This window comes from Leptinotarsa decemlineata, unplaced genomic scaffold (genome assembly GCF_025532065.1).
Source record: "Leptinotarsa decemlineata unplaced genomic scaffold, Ldec_3_MD MMD2_tig00026361_RagTag_RagTag, whole genome shotgun sequence".
NCBI classification, from domain to species: Eukaryota; Metazoa; Arthropoda; class Insecta; order Coleoptera; family Chrysomelidae; genus Leptinotarsa; species Leptinotarsa decemlineata.
In genome coordinates, this window is record NW_027412704.1 from 2,798,728 (window position 1) to 2,819,462 (window position 20,735).

General features: G+C 37.2%; 1 protein-coding gene and 5 non-coding genes across 20 annotated transcripts in view; all 6 read left to right on the forward strand.

Moving 5' to 3' along the window:
- The window catches only part of Liprin-alpha (PTPRF interacting protein alpha), a 207,501-nt gene that overhangs the window by 101,167 nt on the left and 85,599 nt on the right, over positions 1-20,735 (forward strand). The window lies entirely within an intron of this gene.
- TRNAA-AGC (transfer RNA alanine (anticodon AGC)) lies at positions 578-650 on the forward strand. Its single transcript has one exon. It is a non-coding gene; the product is annotated as a tRNA-Ala (tRNA).
- On the forward strand, positions 905-977 carry TRNAA-AGC (transfer RNA alanine (anticodon AGC)). Its single transcript has one exon. It is a non-coding gene; the product is annotated as a tRNA-Ala (tRNA).
- On the forward strand, positions 14,644-14,716 carry TRNAA-AGC (transfer RNA alanine (anticodon AGC)). Its single transcript has one exon. It is a non-coding gene; the product is annotated as a tRNA-Ala (tRNA).
- Positions 14,978-15,050, forward strand: TRNAA-AGC (transfer RNA alanine (anticodon AGC)). The gene has a single exon. It is a non-coding gene; the product is annotated as a tRNA-Ala (tRNA).
- On the forward strand, positions 15,312-15,384 carry TRNAA-AGC (transfer RNA alanine (anticodon AGC)). Its single transcript has one exon. It is a non-coding gene; the product is annotated as a tRNA-Ala (tRNA).

Here is a 20,735-nt window from a genome sequence, read left to right on the forward strand (position 1 = left end):
AAAGAAAGGAAGTATCAAGATGGAGTAGTAGAAAGCCATAAACTTACTTTTCCAAAAAATAATCACTCCTTCAATTCATATATTAGTTCAAATTGAAATGGATATGCTTTCATGACAGATTGATTTTTTGGACTTCCTACTTCTCCATGTTATTACCAAAATTAAAATGTGGGAATGTTCCAAAACAATTGATTGCAAAAGAAACTCTATACAAAAGAAATATTGATTATGCAGATACAAACTGGAGGACAAAGCCCTCTTACTTCATATACAGCAACCGGACTGAGTCATGGCCTGTAGGAGAAATCGTATCTGCGTAAAGTTTGATTTTCGTTAAAAAATTCCAAAACCTTTTTTCCTGCATAATCAACATTTTCTAATTTTGTAATGGTTCTTTAAATTATCCCTATAACTTGATTCTGTGATCTATACATTGGATAAATATGCGGGGTCAGTTAGCAACGTGACCTGGTTCAGTTTTGTAATTGTATCAAGTTGCAACCATAACTACATTTAATTTAATCGGTTACAGGTATTTCTTGGTCTTTGTCTGTCATTTCTTTCAACTTCTTTGTCAGGGGGCGTAGCTCAGATGGTAGAGCGCTCGCTTAGCATGCGAGAGGTACCGGGATCGATGCCCGGCGCCTCCATCAATTTTTGTTTCGCATTTTTTTTGAAAATCTGCATACATTTTTACCTTACTTAGAAAAAAAAGTCTCTTCGATTCAGACATGTCGATTAATTATTCTCTAGAGTCTGTGTATCAACCGAATAAGTCATCGCCAACGTGATCTACTTTCGTTTTAGTAACTGTATCAAGTTGTAGCCACACCTATGTTGAATTTTATCGAAGTTGAATGCAATTATTTTTTGATCTTTGTAATTTCTTCAAATTATATTGTCTGGGGGCGTAGCTCAGATGGTAGAGCGCTCGCTTAGCATGCGAGAGGTACCGGGATCGATGCCCGGCGCCTCCATCAAATTTTTTTATTTTTTTTAGTTCGTTTTTTCATCCACTTATATCCACCAGTCATCAGTTTTCGAGAACTGCTAAATCCAGTGTTCTATCTGTCAAATACAATGGCAATTCACATAATTACTGTTCTCGTTAACATTACCACTAAAAATTTACCAAATAGGTTCTAAGACCATGAATTGTTTCTGCTACTTCCAGTTCATTTTTTTTTGAAATTAATATTTTTTTTGAAGAGACCGAATTGGGCTTCCTTCGCGTTTATAGTTCAAACTATATACAGTGTGTAACGAATATATAAAAAGTGAAATTTAAAAAAAAACTCGGATACGTCGATTTCACATAATTCCCTCACAACGCACCCTCGGAGGGGTGCGTTGGACGACCCTTATTTAGATAGGGAAAGTAGGTCGAGTGACACCTTGTTTTGAAGGCCTTTCGAATACCTTCACATCTCTGTTGAAAGAAAATTTTTGTAATGATTAGTTTTCGAGATAATTTGAAGATTTAAAGGTATTTTTATTGAGTTCAACTCTGTTTAAAATAAATCAAATTGTTTTTAAGGTACAATTTACGTTCAGAACTTTCATAAAAAAAAGAAATTTTTGCTTTTTATGAAAACCAGCTAATACGTGTCCATTTGATTTAGTAAAAAAGTAAGAATTATTCGTTTATTACGAGGAGATTTTTTCGGGGGATGGGGTCGGTCACCACCCTTACATTTTAGGTAAATTGAGTGACACCTCCTTATGAAGGTTACCTTTTGACGTGGATGTTTTATGCTACTGATAAAAAAGTGAATCATACTAAAAACTTACCTACACAACGAATACAACCTGCTGATTTCCTTGAATGCTGATGACTCAGAAAAGTTTAAAAAACTGTTTCAGGGTTAATAAATCCCAATAATTGTTTTTAAAGCACACACAAAAAAAGTAACACCTAATAAGGGTAACTCACATAGGAAATTTAGAGTAAATGTTCAAAATGTGCGCCATTTTGCTCCATGCAACAATAAAGATTTTGTTCGAATTTTGCTCTTACATTATTCAACATCTCAGGAGTTATAGCTCGGCATTCATGAATAATTCTACGACGTAATTCATCCAAATTGGCTGGCTGTGTAGCATAAACTTAAGACTTTAAATATCCCCACAAAAAGTACTCCAGTGGTGTTAAATCTGGTGATCGTGCTGGCCATTCAATTGGACCTCTTCTGCCAATCCATTTTCCTTCAAAATGATTATTCAAAAAATTTCGAACCTGCTGGGCATAATGGGGTTGTGCACCGTCTTATTGAAAATGGATAAATTCATCTTGACATCTTGGATCCTGTTCAATTATTTCAACTATACGAGGTTATATTGCCTCTTCAAGAAGTTGTACCTATGTATTATCAACATGGCAATTTTAACTTCAAATTATCTCGAAAACTAATCATTACAAAAATTTTCTTTTAACATAGTTGTAAAGGTATTCGAAAGGCCTTTAAAACAAAGTGCCATTCGATCTACTTTCCCTATCTAAATAAGGGTCGTCGGACGCACCCATCCGAGGGGGTGCGTACTATAAAAAATCTGATTAGTCTGAAAGGTGTCCCCCTTGAATTAGAAAACGACGTGTCCGAGCTTTTTTAAAAATCTTACTTTTTATATTCAAAAACGGCTCTGTTAAGTTTTCGTTGTTACACGCTGTATATTGGTGCTACAGCATCGAGGGGTGGGATATTAGCAATATGACTGCTATTTTAGAATCATTTTTCAAATTTTGAATATCTGCAATAGTTTTTTCGATATTTGGAAAACGAACACATGACAGAATTATCGACATTATTGCTTAATCTATTCGCGGGTAGATGGCGCTGTACGTAATCTCCTTGATATAATTCGAAGTCACTTAACATGTTTTTCTTCATTTTGAAAAAGTATTTTTTTTTCATTATTACGCGCGCCTGCTGCCTTATTTGTAGCCCTACTGCCTTCCTTGGGCTTGGTAGCTGATTTTCAGGCTTCCTCTCCAGAATCGGAAAATATCAATGGTCATTTTTCTAAACAATATACGGCTGATTGATCCCAAAATTTAGATGAAATAAATATAGTTGTAAAAGGCTAAAAAACGCGTTTTTATAGCACACGAAAATAAAAAATGAAAAATGAATATAGTTTAAAAAAAAACAAAAAACACGCTTTTGAAGAACCTCTAACTAAAAAGTTGAAAATATTTTTTTTGAATAATCTTAAAACAATAACGAACGAAGAAACTAGTATTATTGTGAAAGAAGCGTGGCACTTTGTGCCATATTATTTGTATATCAAGCGCCGTCGCTTTTTCCACAATAATATTAGTATTTTTCGTTCGTTTTTGTTTTAAGCTTATTTAAAAAAAAGTTATTTTTAACTTTTTAGTTCGATGTTCTTTGAAAGCGTGTTTTTTAGTTTTTTTAAACTATATTTATTTCTCATTAAATACTATTCCCATTCTAATCGTAACAAACTAAATATTCTTCAATTTTTACTCAATCAAATACCAAAGGAAAACCTCTAGAGCGATATGATTCTGCTCCTATTTTTTATTTTTTATTTTGGGAAAAATAATTAGTTTTTCTCATCGCATATTGAACTTTGCCTGGCCTCGTATCACTTAAAAGTTCAGTGAGAGGGGTTTATATTTTGTGGCTGTATATATGATACTCTCCAGTGGGCATCATATTCCGGGAAAATGGAATGATGAATGTTTAATGTGATAATTAAAGTTTTGATACGTGATGGCGGCGAGTTAATTAAATTTTGGTCGATTTCAGCTACAAAATCGTATATTGAAAGCAATAAAACGAAACCGACTGCATTCATATCGACCGCTGAGTAAATGGAGTTGAAATGATTCTTTTAATATACATCATTGCGGAAGGTTTTTTTTATCTGATTTTCTATGATGTATGTTGTCGATAGATAAAAGTGGCATTTCAGTATTTATTAAGTAATATGTTTCAACTGTTCATTCAACATTGTAGATCTATATCCGTTATACCAAATATATCCCAATTTTGTGAATTGACAATATCTTCGATTCTAGTGGAAAGTGTTTGATAAAAAAAAAGAATTTGAGAAACCAATTTCTGATTTTATAAGTGAAGAAACGGAAAATTAAAAAAAAAGAAATAAATTCCTGGTCTCTCATGGAGCATTTCTCTTTAGGGCAGCTGCCCGAGCAGCAGATGAACTCGGTATAGTTTTCGACTCTGAACGAGGTGGTCACAACTCTGTTACCGAGTTGGAACCCGTTCAGCAAAAAGCTCAGATAAAAGCCGCTGATATCACTTTACTTCTGCGGAGACACAAGGATAAGCCAATGCATGAGGTCTTCTTCAATAACATTGGGGACCTTGGCTTATCAAAGTGCCTAAGAATGCTATATTACCATCTGCGGCACTCTTACGGTATTGACGAGACACGGGTGTTGCCTTACGCTCCGGGGGATATTGAATCCGTTGTGGGGAACGAGAAGTGCCAAATTTATTGAAACTAGTCGTTCCCCACCCTCAGGCTCATAAAAGCTAATAAGCCTGATGTAGTCCTTCTCGACCACCAGAGCGAAACGATATTTGTCGTGGAGTTTCCAGCTCCTGATGAGACAAATATCGTCAGAAAAGAGGAGGAAAAACGCATAAAATATCGAGATTTTCTTTTCGAACTCCGCAGACTCTATCCAGATCACTCAGTCAAGATGTTTGTTCTGATTATTGGAATCCTTGGTGAAATGACGTCCTCTCTACTCTCGAATCTTAAAATCATATCGGCTTGCCGCACTAAGGCAGAAATCTTAGCCGCACAGATGCAGAAGGCTGTCTTCTTGGCTCACTGAGCTTGCTCAGGATTCTCGGATCCAATGATCACTTACCCCACGGTGTGGGGAGTGGTCATTGGTTGATAATGCTGGCGCGCCCTCCCGAATGTATCGGGGCTTCGGGGGATAGGGCCTGACCAGCGCACACTACAGTGAAAAAAAAAGAATGTCTTCTATTTACCAAGGTAAAAAAGAAAGTACACAAAGAAAATACAATGGGTTTGGTAAAATCCCAGAGCGGAATTCATCAAACATATAATGTAGCAAAAATTATAGTGCCTATGTAGTAAAAGAGAGAAAATAATAATAATAATAAAAGGAATAAAGAGGGGTAGTTCATAATGCTTACAGAATGATTTTTTTGCATTTTATGCGAGACTTTAGTTGCACGATAACTGTTTTTCATATAGCCAGTTACGAGCCTGTAGTGCTTGAAAAGTGGCAGTTTCAGATTTTTAGGTGCAGGGTGTAGTTATTTGATGACCTTGAAGTGTTTCAGATGATTTTCTGATGATTTCGATGTTCTTTCTGACGAATAAAAACCGTCAGAGATACTCTAAAATCATTTTAGGACCCCAGAAGAGCTTTAGCAATACTGGGAACTCACCGGATTCCTTGTAACTATGAATCGGTTTAGCCTACATTGAAACCACAAATAGAAATGCAAGCACCGGGCACTCTGAATCAGGGCCACGGCCAACAAATGGAAAATATCTTTGCCACAGTTGTTTCCGCATTGAAAAAGACATGAAATTTCCTTTGAAAATTGTTGCAGTCTCCAGAAAAAGCTCAGCATAAGTCACTATAATTTTCTGTCGTTTTTTTTTTGGTGCGGGAAATCGTGAATTTCGACTGTGGCGTAAAGATTTTGTGAAGCGCCACAAAAACAATTGATGAAAATTAACTTCATGACCTAATTAGTTCGAGTGTCCCGCGTTATACGTTCCTCTAATAAATTAAAGGACGCGAGATGCTCAGTCACGTCCCACGTACCGTATTGAAATGGAACGCGAGCACTTTTCGGGAATATAAAGAGGAATTTGCGGTATGTGCGTCGCGACATTGCAGCTCAACATTAACGAAGCTTCTGATGAAGCTTGTCAAATCTAGCTTTATCGCAATGTAAATCCGTTTTGTATAGTGCAATGTGAAGATAAGAAAAAAAGAAAGGAAAAAATAAAAAAGAAATGAAAAAATAAAAAATGAAAAAAGAAAAAATAGGGAAAAAGAAAGAACGAAACAACGAACGGACGAAAAAAAAATGTTTTGTATATATGTAAATTCTTAGGAAAACTTAGCAAAACAATAAAAAAGGATGATGAAAAAAGGAAAACATCATATTAAGAATAACCAAATACTAACCTTCTGAAATAAGGAAGAGTGTATTATTCATCTTGAAAATATTGAAAAATTATAGAAGTTTTACATGTTAAAATGTTTATATCAACGCCATTTGAACTCAAAACACACACACACACCCACACACGCACGCACACAGTGGCACCTTTCTAGTATCCACCATTAATGTTATGGATAAGAAAATAAATGTATTTTTACGGAAAAAAACAAAATCAATAAACTTCTATTCAAAACTGTAATCCACAACGTGACTAATTTATTGTCTGTGTTCCTTATCAAAAAGCTTCTTCACATGTACTTTATTGAACCCATATGCCTCATTTTGAATTCAATATTTACCGTTGGAAAAATATCCAAATCTTTCAATGTCTGCTGAAAAAAAGTTAGTAACAAACTTTCGACCCGTAACTATGATTATTAACTTTTCTGATATATTCGAAAAATGTCTTACAAATTGAGTTATAAAATATTTTTTCTAAATCACAATATGGTTTTCTCGAAAACAGATAAACAGAAAACGCAGTTTTTGATATTGTTAACCAAATCAACAACTGTTTCCAAAACAACAAAAATGCATAATTTATTTTGGATTTGGTCAAGGCATTTGATACTGTTCAACGTCTAGCTGACATTGTTGTGAGGGTATGTTGCTTTGGAAAAGGAATATTTGGTAGAAAGAACACAAATTGTCGAGGTAAACGATTCTCTCAGCGATCCACTACCCGGGGTGTACCCCAAGAAACTGTTCTGGTACCAATCTTATTTCTAATATATATGAACATCTTCAAAAATTTTAATTTCAATGTTGAAATAACTTCATTTGCTGATGACACAGCTATCACTTATGTTGGAAAAACGTGGGAAGAAGTGAGTGTCAATGTCTAAAAAATTTATTTACTCCAACAATTAAGACCCAGTGGCGTCTACGGCCTGGTGACTTCGACAGTTGCGGAACTAGCCAAACGTCACCCCGCCCCCCATGCCCCCTCCCGGGTTGAGTGCCCTGAAGTAGAAGCTTCCCCCCCCCCAGCTAGTTGGCGACGAGAATCTAATACCCTAATCCATCCACCCCCGTTCTCCGAGCGGTCCTCAACTTACTGATGGGCACTTCAGCAAGATTGACATCTGACCTCTTTAGGTCGAAAGTCAGCCTTTAGGTGCCATTCTTTCACGATCGGGTAAAATTCAAACGTCACACCCATGCTCAATCCTTAAAGAGATTGGATGGAATCAAAGGATGCATTTTTGCCAGGATAACCCTGGGCGATCCTGGGAAACTGGCGCCGACGAAATATCTGGCGAAGACCAGGAAAAATCTAAGCTTAACAGTAGGATTTCTGACTGGCCATGTCAATAAGGGTGTGTTAAGAGTGTTAGGAGTGTGTTATGGTCCATAAGAGAGTGTGTGTTTGGCGAGTCTTGGCCTACACCTGCCGATATAAAGGAGATGTCTCCTAGTGACCTGTCTACCTTCCTGGAAAGGACAGGATGGACGGTGACCTAGGAAGACAACTCCTGGAGAGGATGTACAATGGATCACATGTCGCCTAAGTGCTGTGGGCCTACACTCACCCTCCCTACTCTACAGATACAGACACAGATACTCCAACAACTAGAAACCAACCGGCTGAAAACGTTATAAAAATCCACAAAACATCTTGGGGACATTTTCATAATTGCTACTGTACTCCTGTACTGCAGGTGGGTATTAGTGAACCAAACTCATCATTGAAATGAACACATTTATTGAACAGTATCCAGACTACGTGAATCAGTTATTTATAATTTTGTCAGCTTAGGCATGTAATAAACAGGAAAATGATACTGATGGTGTATGATGGTTTTGCTAACTCCATAATTCATTACTGTATAATAGTACGGGGTGGTACCTTAAAGACATCGCTAGGTAACTGAAAAGTGATTCAAAATTCATAATTAAGATGAAACAAGAGATATTATCTCAGTCGTTGTACTTGAAATTGTATTATTCAGAGTTAGAAAAACGTACATTAGCAAACTCGCAAATTTCTATCAACTGCCAATCTCGTTTGTACCCTAAATGTGTTTGCCGGAAGTCGAATGAATGGCCACACCAGCCGAAACGAATATTTTGCTCGTTTTGGCTGGTGTGATGTCACTCCTTTCCGATGAAAAATGCTGTCATGAACAGACCAGTTCCTCCTTCATCGATTATTGTATTTCCGATACCGCAACGGACCGACCCTTCGTTAAGCCGCTTTTACACAATACCACCTGGAGAGGCAATTGACAGAGGACAGCTTACTGATATGAAATTATTGGCTACGTGTGACACCTCCGGCCAATTGGCGTGCCAATTGTCCTGAAATTTGACTGTCTCATAGACAGAGGACAATTGATTGGGCGCAGTGCCTCCCCTCACCACTCTATCACGACAGTTATCTTGACAACTGGCGGCGTGTGGACGTGGTGGGGCAGTAGATATCTCGTTTTGGTTCAGTTTGTCTTTGTCAGTCGAGTCTCAATTCATCACGAGGAGGACTCCGCTATTTTTCGTCACCAACTGCCGTGGCAATAGTCTTGCCGTGGCAATAGTCTTGCCGTGTGAACAAGCTCTCATTCAATGGCGAATGTTCCTCCTGACGAAAATCAAGTAGTTTTCATAAAAGAGCTCTAAAACAACGCATTTCAAACTTATCATTTCAACCTTTTTCTTTAAAAAATTATTCAAATACTTAAAAAAGAGGAATGAAATAATGCATTCAACATTTAAAGGGATTCGTTTCTATTCCACCATTTGGCAACATCGGTTATAGGTAATAAAGAACAATGAATCTGTTACCTGTATGAAACAAACAAAGATGACGTATTTCAGAGGCGTGCTGTTCTGTTTACTTATGTTCCGAGTTCTCAGACATTCTGTAACTTATGACATTTTGTGCACCTAACCTATCTTCCTCTATATAAATAAATAACAAAACAACTGTTGTTTATGTGGCTTGCGGAGGCGGTATTGAACTATAATCTATATTTTGCCTTTATTGTTGATTTATAAAGATAATTTTCCTTTTTTAAAGTAGAATATCTAGGTACGTATAAATTATTTCAACTTGATATAGGCGCTGTTGCCAATATGTAAATTAGAAACAGATCGCTTTAAAAATTAAAACCCAACATTTGAAACATAAATTTGAATACTTTTGGAAGTGAATTTGAAAAACTCATGAATTAAACTCAACTTTATTTTGTTCAAACTTGCCTTTGCTGTAATAACCCAAATTGAGGAACATTCCCCATTGGACTGGCCTCAGACATTCATGCAACTGGCCTCAACTATCGTCTCAACTGGCATCGTGTAAACGCGGCCTTATATCATTCTTCGACGAACGTGAACGTATTTTTTCAAACTTTTATCCCTTTGCTGTCTGTTATGGGGTGGTTTGTGACGATGCCAATTATCATATAAATTAACCTCAGTCGGGATGTGCGAGACAATACAAGCCGACTACGCTTTATTATTAATTCAGTTTTATCGGTCGCATTAAACTTGTAATTACTGCTCGGCGCAACATGTAGGGGTTGACGCGTTCGAATACTCGCTCTGCCGGTGAAGGAAGCTCTGGATGTCAAAGAACTCGGGGCGTAAGACGAATCATAGGATGAAGGGTAGAATTTGGGTGGGGTTCACCCCCCGGTTAAAAAAAATGGGTATACCTACGTTTTTGACGTGTAGATTACGAAGCCTCAATAAAAAAATTGATGCTCTTCATCATTTCTATAGTTACAGATCTCCAGAATCCCAAAAATTGCAACTTTACAGCCTTCAGCCTGAAAAATCATTATATGAAACTGCATTTTGGTGATTAGTCTCTTCATTTTACGTTTAAGAGGTTAAAAGTCATTGTTGGCATCACTGATTACTATAAAAAATTCAAATTAGGTGTCAAAATAACGTGTTTTTTCCTTCATTGTTGAGATCTTCACTTATTTTTTGACGCTATATTGAGCGAAAAATAGATTAAGGGACTTAATCAACATTGGGTTACATGCCGCAAATTAAACCACGTGAATATGCATTTTAAAATAATTTTGGGAGTTCGATTCTCTAATCAATTTTGTAACGGGTCTTCTAACAGAGACTTTCGAACTTTGACAATTGATAACTGCCATCTGTCAAATTAGTTGTCATAGGACATGCCTGACAGTCTCATCTTCCTGTTCACACATCCTGCATACAGGTGTGTCCACTAGTCCCATATTATGGAGGTGTTTCCTTAGTTGACAGTGACCAGTCAGAAATCCTACTGTTAGGCGTAGATTTTTCCTGGTCATTGCCAAATATTTCTTCGGCGCCAGCTTCCCAGGGTCATCTAAAGTGATCCCCGCAAGAGTACATACTTTGATTTCGTCCCATCTCTTTAAGGATTGAGCATGGGTGTAACACTTGACTAGTTCCGCAATTATCGAAGTCATCAGGCCGTAGGGGTCCTAAAATTCTTAGTCCAGTCGCTTCCTTGCCTAAGAAGTCGGCAATGCGATTATCTTTACTCCTATCGTACCCTTTAACACACCTCAGGATAATGTTATCATCTACCAAGGCTTTGGCTAAATCTTGGTGGCACTCTAGTACTAGCCCTGAGGCTAGCCTTGCAGATAATACAACTGTTTTATCAAAATGGGTGTTCTGTTTGGGCAACGTACCGCGTACGTAGCCCATTTTACGGTCGCCATAATCGTCCTAATTTGCAATGTGGTGGATAAATTTTATTCTACTGGTTCAGTAAATGATCGACATACACCCGTACGTCGACGAAACGCAAGACCTGCAGAGATAATCGCCGCTGTCTGTGAGAGCATGCAGGAGAATCCGAAGCCGTCGATTTTGCGTCGCTCACAAGAACTTGGCCTCTCTCAGACCACAATCTGGCGAATTTTGCGTCGTGATGTGGGTCTGCACCAGTACAATATTCAACTGGTCTAGGAACTGAAGGTAAATGACCATATACATTTACGTGTGTTTGCTGAATAAGATCTGGAGTAGTTGGCAACTGACCCTAACTTTCGTCGGAAAATCTTCGGCGATGAGGCTCATTACTGGATGAATGGAGATCCAATGGCGTCCGATGCATCCCAAAAAAGTCAGTGTTTGGGTTGATTTCAGGCTGGCGGCGTCATCAGTCCATATTTTTATTGGGCATGACGTTTGCTAAGGTATCACTTTCAACGGCGAACACTATAGGTGGATTATTACAAACTTCCTTTGGTCTGAATTGGATGATTTGGATACCAACGACATGTGATTGCAATAGGAGGTTCCATATCTGAATGACGATCTGAAGGTAACCAAGTTTAATTCAATGCCTCAAAAACCCATGCATCGGTTTTCTCCAATAAGATAAATGTTTCCGAACTGGATATAATTGGTGCTCCGACTCTAAGCATACCCTGAAGCTGCTGGATTTCATCCAGAAAACAGCCATCCGCCTGATTAAAGACGCGAACATCACTGGCAACGTTGATAGTCTGGAACGTCGTCTATAGATATAGTGTTCAAGTGACTTAGCACATTTAATTCCACCAAGAGCGCTACATATCAGAAATAAGCGACGTACTGTGGCTGATAGAATAGATAGAAAGCGTTTGATGAAAGACCCTATAACTGATATGGAATGTTGTCGGACCTCAGAGAAAATGGCCAAACTATATTATTGAGGTTTTTTTACCTACTTACTTTTCTATATTTACCACTTTTATTTGTACCTATCGTTACTGCAGTTTTGTTCTCTATGGACATTTTCAAACTCGTGTTAAAGTTTGAAATTACATTACTCGAAAGCTCCAAAAAAACATTACAGTCAATGGGAGTGACTCTGAAAGGACTTTGGTTTGGACCACCCTGCATATGATGTGTCGATATTCGAACGCAATTCCGAATTTGTTCGAAGCCTCGAAAGGAGATGTGTTTACACAGGATTTTGAGGTCTCCACTTCGTATTCAGATGACGTTCTTGTTATTGGCAGGATTGGAGTTGTCATAGCCCAAGTTTCGTGTCGTGCATTACCGCGAATTAGGCCCCTCACGCATCACTTGTGCCATCTGGCGGTAATCTCGTTCGCTTCGGTATTTTGCATAATTTTCTATTCCTAACTCGTTTCTTGTATGTATATCTACAAAGTTGAGAGGACTTACATACATTTTGTGGTTTCGTAAATTGTTAGTGGCAGCCGGGTTTTCTTTCTGTCTGATGTAGCTTCATGTTTGTTATTGTCGTTCGGCCGTTATAGTTTGGCCTTGACGTAACAGTGACTATACATTGAAGGATCGTGCTGTTTTCTGTCTATGTAGCACAGTGACTATTCCACTCTCCCTCCTGTTTGTCTCAGATGTCAAATCTTTTGGGTGTCTTCTCAAAATTGAAATATCAATAGAAATTCCATGCAAAAATTACACAGGAGTTTCTTTCACATACACAAAATATACTTGATAATTGTATTTGATGACTGACATTTTTCTGCCATGAGATACTACTACTCTACATTTGGATGCATTAAGGTATAGTTTGTTAACTTCACACCAACTCTGTATATTTATATTACCCAACTATCGTTGCAATGTATTGCAATTTTCGATTGTTTCGACAGGTAAATAATTTATTTTCAAAGCATCTGCAAAAAAAACTTATTACAATCGATATAATTAGTGAGGTCGTTAATAAACGATGAGAATAGAAATGGTCCGAGATTTAGTTCAATATTCACCGATTTGAAATGTTAGTCTTAGAAATAATATCTGAAAGGTGAACATGGTTTTGTTTAGAATTCTCAAGAGGCATATTTCTCCATTGCATAGTAACAATAGTTCTCAATCTTTGTCATGAATCCACATTGAAATGTTATCCCTGACTTAGATGCAAGCTCTATCCCGAATCCTTCGCCATATTTGCAATCTTTTATCTGAATTGCTTTCATGTATGTTAGTTCGGGTCAAATCTGAATTTTGAAGAACCTCAACTGATTGAGCTGAAATTTTGCATACACGTATAGTTTGGATGACAATACATTATTATCTAAGTGTCGCAATTTTACATTTATACCGCCCAAGATGGCAAGATGGCCGTCCAAGATGGAAAAAATGAAATGACGTCATTCTAAATTCAATATTGCGGGCTTTCAAGAACGGTGGACCATGTCTTTTCATGCAGCGCATGATATGGTTATCAAAGGAAAGGGTTCAAGCGGAAAAAATTCAATATGTCGGAAAACAAAATGGCTGTCATACTAAGTTCGAAGAGATATAGTTCGGCAAAGGATGAAGATAGTTTGGTGGTGGGCAACAAATACTGTAGGGATCGACAATGCAACAAACGAACAGAATGAGAAATATGTTCAGAGATACCAAAAAAAATTAAAAATAAATCAATAGTGAAAAACGTTTTTGAAAACACATGTTTTTAAAAGAAGAAAATAGGTTTGAAATAAATTGTAACAATTCTGTTTATTATGTTACACAATGTATGTGATATAGAAAATTGTGGCGAAATTCGCCTGTGTAGATAAACAAGAATATAAAGCATAACTTGATCTTGACATGAGTAGTTCTGAGGAAAAAATTGTTTTTTTTTAAATAGACAGGTAAATTTCCTGACGAGTTTTTGTATCATATAAATTGTGAATTGTTGACGGAACTGATCGGTTTTAAATCAATTCAAAACTCAATTTCTTCTTTTCACAGTTAAAAGCTTGTTTTTAAAATGTATTTACTATTAATTCATTAAATTACTCAAAATGACATTCGAGCAATTTCGATCACTTCAGTTTCTCTTTCTATTTCAAAATAACCAATCGCCTCACAATTACATGGTCCAAGTTAATATCGCCATTTTTCGCCACCAATTGACAATCTGCTGATGTGTATTAAAGGGCAAACTGAAAAGTTTACCCAAAAAAGTCAGTGACTGACTAATTTGACTTTCCAGTAGTTTGTAACTTTCCGGGTTCTTTTCAGTTTGCCCTTTACTACACTTCAGCAAAGTCTCTATTGATTCAGCTATGATCTTTCCACACTGCAGAAATTTGTTGTGATATAGTTAGTTGACTGCCCCTCGTATATCACGGTGAGTGAGAGTTGAGCCGGAAAAGGGGTCATTATAAAAAGACGAGTGTTGTAAAAAGGACAGAAAAAGTGATACTTTGTGTGTATTGGGTTTGAAAAAAGTGTGTGTTTCACTTAGATCCTATCCCTATTAGAGCCCTGAGAACAACGAGAAAATACCACAGTTATATACCCAAAAAAAGCCGTATAAAATATTGAGTTCTCCACTAAAAATGTCTTTTGTTAAAGAACCAAGTTACTATATTCCTAACCGAAGCAGATAACGCCTTTGAATGCTGACAAAAAAACAAGTTTCTGCACCTTCTGCTGCAAAAAAACAGTGAATTGAAAAAAGTAGTTTTTGATCTTTCAGTTCTTTTTTTTTAATTCATCATCAGGGGGCGTAGCTCAGATGGTAGAGCGCTCGCTTAGCATGCGAGAGGTACCGGGATCGATGCCCGGCGCCTCCACCATTTTTGGACGTTCATAAAAAATTATGAAATTTCTTTTTTATTAAAACGAATAATGATATTAAAATTCTACCTTCGATATATGCGCCTTGGTTTCTTGGATTTTGAAATCCGAATTGATGTAATAAATATCATCAACGACAAGTGACCTCGTTTTGTTTTGGTAATTGTATCAATTTGCAGCCACACCTACCTTGGATTTCATCGAACGTGAATGTTTTCATTTCTTGATCATTGTCATTTCTTTCGATTTCTTTGTCAGGGGGCGTAGCTCAGATGGTAGAGCGCTCGCTTAGCATGCGAGAGGTACCGGGATCGATGCCCGGCGCCTCCATCATTTTTTGACTTCAATTTCAAAATTATGAAATTATCTTTTTTGAATGAACGTATTATGATATTCAAATTTTACCTTCGATATATACCTCTTAGTTTCTTGGATTTTGAAATCCGAATTGATATAATAAATATCATCACCGACAAGTGACCTCGTTTTGTTTTGGTAACTGTATCAATTCGCGGCCACGCCTACCTGGAGTTTCATCGAAAGTAGGTGTTTCTTGGTATTTGTATGTCATTTCTTTCGATTTCTTTGTCAGGGGGCGTAGCTCAGATGGTAGAGCGCTCGCTTAGCATGCGAGAGGTACCGGGATCGATGCCCGGCGCCTCCAATTTTTTTAAACCCTTCCAATTTTTTCCTACTCAAAATATGATTATGTGATGTACATCAACGTCTTCATTTCAGGATATCGGCTGCAGATGCACATCTTCACTTGTGCAGCAGGAGGTTGCATATCTTGATGAGGACGTAGAAGTGATTTTGAATTGGAATGAAACTAACCAGGTTCACTTCAATGCCACAAAAACCCAGGTATCGGTTTTCTCCAAAGAGATAAATGTCTCCGAACCGGATATAATAATGTCATGGCAGACAATTATGCTTTCTGCTTCGATAAGTTTGTTGGGGGTTAAAATGGACATCAATATGTCTTGGCACAATTATGTCTCTGGAATTGCAAAGGCTGCTTCTCAAAAGCTTGGAACACTGTTCCGAACCAGAAAACTGTACATCAGTACAGTACTACAGTACTCTTCTTTAGAGTAATGTTCCCATGTATGGAGCTCCACCCCTAAGCATACCCTGCAGCTGCTGGATTCCATTCAGCAACTCTGGAGACGCGAAAATCACGTGCAACTTTGATCTGGAACATCGATCTGGAACATCGAAGAAAGGTTGGAGATTTGTCTCTTTGCTATAGATACTTTCACGGGAAGTGTTGCACATTTGATTCCACCAAGGGTGGTACATATTAGAAATATGCGACGGAATGTGGCTGCTCATCGTTTTGAGGTTCAACTCAGTACCTCTTGAACTTCACTGTTCAGGAACTCTTTCATTTAGAGAACTGCGTTTATGTGGAATAAACTTTCTGGGAAAGTTTTTACAAATGGATTTAATTCCAGTGGTTCTAATTCAACGTGAATCACTTTTTTCTCACAGGCACCGCTCTTAGAACGTCTTAAGGATTTTCCAGTAGTCCTTGTGTTTTGTGGAAAAACACAAGGACTACTGTGGAAAAACTTATAGCCGAAAACTTTCACACATCCACGTCCAATATAATCTTAACATTGGTATGTTTGGTTTTCTGCTTTCGGCAGAAAGCAGAAAACCAAATATATATATATATATATATATATATATATATATATATATATATATATATATATATATATATATAAAATCTAGAAAGGTTAATGCAGTCAAGCTGCTGGAAAATAATTCCATGAAAATCAAAAAATGAATAGATAAGTACTTTTTGATCATCCCCATATTGATTTCAATTTAAGAGCCACCGGTAGACAGCTGTTTCAGCCTATTTGGCATCGTCAGTACCGGGCAGGCGGTCTTCGATTGAAGACAAAATGTGAAAAACCAAGAAAAGTACTTAATAAAAATAACTGCATAAACGCAAGCGAGACATAAGTGGAACCACCTATTGGTGTGACACCCAAGTCAACTTGCCAAGTTTTTTATGTCAGTGTTTTTCGATGACATTCCAGATTAGCTTCCCAAATTTCGGCCAACGCAGTTGTCGGTTGATTGGTCAAACCACCAACACTGACATACAAAACTTGGCAAGTTGACTTGGGTGTCACACCAATAGGTCACACCACTTATGTCTCGTTTGCGTTTACGCAGTTATTTCTATTAAGTCTGTCTCTTTTTAGAAAATTTTTGACAATGTTTGCGTGAGGTTTTAATGTTTTTTTTTTGTTTCAGGTATGGTTAAATTCAATGGCACATAAAACAATAGCATAATCAAGGAGGTCAGTTTGCGTTGCAGTGAGTTGACGAATAATTTATAATTTGAATTTGAATGAAAATTTGTGATATCACTTATTTGAGTGTGAAATAATTTGTTTTTTCAGAAACTTCTATATTTTTTGAAGAGTTATGATAAAATAATGAGAAAATTGCTGTTAATTTATTCTACAGTATTACTGACAAATATAATCTTACATAAACTCAATTTAAATCGCCAATATAGTATAATCTAATCAATAACGTGTACTGTAATGCTAATAATCGATTTGGTTGATGCGTTTTTTCTATTTCCAGAATGAAGACTTCAAGGTAACATTCAATTCAAAATGATGACCATTCATATGGTTCGTAACTTTATTCCAACGACGCAAAATACGATCGTAGTTGAAGCATCTCAACTTGAAACTTGACAGTTTTTTCCACGTGAGATCCAATCGCATCTATACTCGAATAACAAATGCCACTTCCCGTTTCTCCACACTATTTTTTCGCGTCAACACCGTTGCATCGCGTTCCAAACGTGATATCAATAGACGCGTGATATCCCCATTTCTGGAACATTATTCCTTTCGATTATACTTCCGTCGAACGCCTCACATCGACGCCCGGGGAGCGCCTAAACGGAATATGAGCGCCGAAATCCTCATATTTGACGTCGGGATTAAATTCAATTAAGCGCCGTTTCGGATACGAAACGGGAACCGGAGAACTATTGAATTTTTCATGAAGTAATCATACGGAATATTTGATTCGGAGAGTAAGGAAAATGTCTGCGGGAGACTGGCCGGAACTTTGCCCTTTCGAAGGGAAAGCTGGAGAGTGGCTGTTCGAGAGGGATTCGTGATGAGAAATCGCTGATTTTTGGTGTGGGTCTCGACATGAAGATTAAGAGCGGACAATACCGCGTCGTCGCATCATAGTCCTGCTCGATTTGCAGGTCTTAAGAAGTCGAAACTTGTGCGAGTTAAGGACTGACGAGGTCTTACCTTTTCACGTGTGATTTCTAACACGGGTTGGATGATAGCAAGTGAAAATCGATCGTTCAGCCTGAACAAAGCACCCATGTCGAACCGACCGACTACCGACCGGCCGAAGCAGTAATATATCCTTTATTGATATATTTTTGTCTGCATATTTAAATAAATGGTTTTGTTGTACTAACTGCAAAATAATAAATACAGGGTGGGCCACCAAAAACTTGACATGGAGGTTTTGGGTACTATCTTGCAAATCCTAAAAAACGCTCAGATAGATCGATTTTTATTGGAAGGGGGGCAGTTGTCCCCATTTACAGCGTCGTCACTTCAACCCCGGAGCAGAGGGGTGAACAACCTTTGGAATTTTAATAGGGAACTGGGGGCGATTCCCACATCGTTTGAAAGATCTTAGAATTCTCTAAACAATGGTATATTTTTTTTTTTTATTTGGACGAACCATATTAAATTTAGAGTTGAAGTAACTTTGTTCATTCTCATGTTAGTATATGCTCAAAGTGGGCACCTCCAGCTTCCATGCAATAATAGATATTCTGCTGGAAACGTTCTCGCACATTGTGGAGCATTTATGGAGTGATTTGGCAACATTCATTTGTGATTCGTTGCCGTAAATTTTTGAGTGATGCAGGAGAAGTACAGTTAATTCTGCTTTTGAAATGACCCCACAGAAAGAAGTTGGTGATCGTGGTGGCCATTCGATAGTGCCCCGCCTCTCAATCCAGTGATCCGAAAAGTCTGATCTAAATACTGCCGAACAGGCAGAGCATAGTTCGGAGGAGCCCCATCTTGTTGAAATATTAATAGATCCTCCCGATAATTGTGGTCATTTTCAATAAAATCAGTGAGAAGGGGATTGATAGTATCTTCTAGAAGCTCCAGATAAATTTGTCCTTCTAAAAACAAAGGGCCAACAATACGGTCACCAAAATTTCAGCCCATACATTTAATTTTTGTGAGTATGCACTTCATGAAAAATGTGAGGATTTGAATCAGCCCAATAGCGACAATTATGGTGATTAACTGTTACATTCAGAAAAAAAGAACATTCATCACTGAAGCAAATGTTGAAAACAAAATGTGGATTTTCCACCGCTCATTCACTAACCAACTCGCAAAATTGCAAGCGTCGATCGAAATCTTCATTCAGTTCTTGCGTTAATTTAATCATGAAAAGATGCATTTTGTGGGTTTTTAAAATACGCCGAATGCTAGTTCGTGACATCCCGGAAACAAATGCTAACTTTCTTGTGCTCAAAGTATGGTCAAGCTCAACATGGCCTGGAATTGCCACTTTTGTCGCCTCATTTGTTACTGGTGGATCGATTTGCCGTTTTTTATTTGCTACAGATCCTGTTGCGCGAAATGTTGCAATTAAATCGAAAACATACTATCGAAACACATTCTTCCCATGTTCTTGATTGAACAGTTCAATCAACTAAACCCTCTCTGCAGTTGTGTAAACCATTGTTTCTTCAGCAACACTTTACGGCACTCACTACTAGTAATAATGTAGATATGACTTTTAACATAAAAATGAGAAATAGAAACAGCATTTGTAACCATTTCTCAATTATAGTAGTCCTCTTATCAGAGAATAAGTAAAAAATTAACAATGAAAGAGTTCCAAATACATTCCAACAATTTGTTGTTATTGACAATATTGAAAGAGTTAATTATCGGAAAGAACTCTTTTAAATACGTCCAAATTTGAAAAAATGTACACCATTGTTTAGAGAATTCCAAGAGCTTTCAAACGATGTGCGACTCGCCCCCCTATTCCCTATTAAAATTCCAAGGGCTGTTTACCCCTTTGCTCCGGGGTTGAAGTGAATGGTAAATGGAAAAAAACTGCCCCCCTCGCAATAAAAATCGACTTGTCTGAGCGTTTTTTCGGATTTGCAAGATTAGTACCCAAAACCTCCATGTCAAGTTTTCGATGGCCCACTCTATATACATAAATAGCAAATAAATAAAAATTAGTCAAACTTCTTTCAAAATGCACAAAAATATTTGTATTAAGCCTAGCTAGTTGTTACGTGTGCTAATCTGTTAGGGACCGCGTTAACATCTGTTGTTGTCCCTTCTATGATTCCCTCCACCTCTTTCCTTCATACCCCAGGATAATTTTGTAATAGTTGTCCTTTTCAAAATATAACTTTAAATTGATGAAAATCATAAGACCTTCGAAAAATCGATAATTATTATTTCAAATAATGAAAAAAATTAAGATCGCAAATTTTTTTTAATTATTGTTAGAACACTTCAAAAGTTTAGAGATTCTTTTACTGGCCCTGGAATCCGAAGAATTCATCTTACGGCGCTCTACTTATCACACAAGTTGTCTGCTGATTTGAAAAATATATCGTTATACAATTTTAAAAAACGGCTGAAAACGTTGTTTCCGATAAAGTAATAATATGGAACTGAAGCTAAATGCCATGGATGACAAACGGTTGTTCGATTTTCATAAAAACTAAGCGTTTTGAGAATATTACAGCTTTGATTCGTGGTGACAAAATTGTCATTTCTATTTTATTTTGTGTCAATACTATGTACAAGTCAAATACCAAGAACGATTTTTTTTTACATTTTTATCCATACGTAATTTATAATTCAAACCATGAACGGTACAAACTTCACCCATCGGAAAAGTCTAGGGATATTTTTATGACATGCTAAATATCATGAAAATAAATGCATG